The sequence below is a fragment of the Crocodylus porosus genome, unplaced genomic scaffold, assembly GCF_001723895.1.
Source record: "Crocodylus porosus isolate Cpor-Errol unplaced genomic scaffold, CroPor_comp1, whole genome shotgun sequence".
Taxonomy (NCBI): domain Eukaryota; kingdom Metazoa; phylum Chordata; order Crocodylia; family Crocodylidae; genus Crocodylus; species Crocodylus porosus.
In genome coordinates this window covers 22,994,349-22,995,516 of record NW_017728918.1, presented here as the reverse complement: position 1 = coordinate 22,995,516, position 1,168 = coordinate 22,994,349, and the positions used below count along the sequence as shown (strand labels likewise).

Below are 1,168 nucleotides of genomic sequence, written 5' to 3'. Positions count from 1 at the left end.
CCAGTTCTTCCAAGTGACCCTGCACCACCTCAGGGTCCACACATGGAAGTCTGGTGCCTTGCTGCTGCCTCCCTACACTCCCAGTGAGAGACTTGTCATGCCTCTCGCTTAGGAACACTGAGGCAAAGAACTTGTTGAGGAGTTCAGCCTCGTCCCCTCAAAACCGGAAGCGTAGTCGGCAGGAGTCGAACCTGCGCGGGGAGACCCCAATGGATTTCTAGTCCATCGCCTTAACCACTCGGCCACGACTACATCTACAATTAAGTCCTGCCACTCCTGTTGGACTATAAAGCCATAATGTCCCTAGCCTAGCTAGTGATTTTTCTTAAGTTGAGTAAGTTTTGTAAAGTTGCATTTATTCAGTAAATGTTGGGGCAGGAGAGTTCTAGAAACACTGAACTCCTGAACCATGACCCACTTTTCTATCCCGGAGCATGCTCCGTTAAGAGCGACGATGAAGCCAAAAAGATGTAAACTACCCTCTGTGGTAATTAATAGGATGATTGGTCCGTGGTGGAGAACTTAATAAGTAACTACTGCGTTGAATGACAGGCATATCTCCCAAATAGATTGGATTGAAAAATGATTGATGTAGCCCCTGAATGATTGATTGGCTTGTAGATGCGGTGTGATTTGGGGAGTTAAACAGGTTTTGCCCTAAGGTTCAGTGCTCAAATGAGGCTTGGACAGTGTTGGTGAGTATCTGGTGCGTGTGTGATTGGAATTATGTGTGTTGGTCTCGATTTGTATGCTTGGCTGAGGGAGTGCACTACTATGTGTCTGAGGGATTGCGTGCTGTGGTCAAGTGGTAAGTTAAAGTTGGAAGTCCCTAAAGTATTCACAGAATATAGCACCTCAGGAAACACCTCAGCTGAGGCCTTATCCAGTGGGAGCCAAGGCTGCTTTGAAGTATTTCAGAGCAACTCCCACACCCCTCCTCCCCACCCCTGGGCTTAGTTGGCTAACATTGTATTTTCTGTAACCTAGTTGGGTTCCCCTCCTCACCTCCATCCCTTTTATGTTAGTCCCTCACTCATGCACTCCATATTTCCCTTATAGCTTTGTCACTTTTGCATCATGACTCTGAATCTTATTAGAAAATGTTAAATCTGTACCTCAGATGCACTCTATTCTAGGTCATTTGTGCCATTTTTAGACTCGTCCATAC

General features: G+C 46.2%; 1 non-coding gene across 1 annotated transcript; it reads right to left on the bottom strand.

The window, feature by feature from the left end:
* Positions 1–170: 170 nt before the first annotated feature.
* TRNAS-AGA lies at positions 171–252 on the bottom strand. Its single transcript has one exon. It is a non-coding gene; the product is annotated as a tRNA-Ser (tRNA).
* Between the last annotated feature and the right edge of the window lie 916 nt (positions 253–1,168).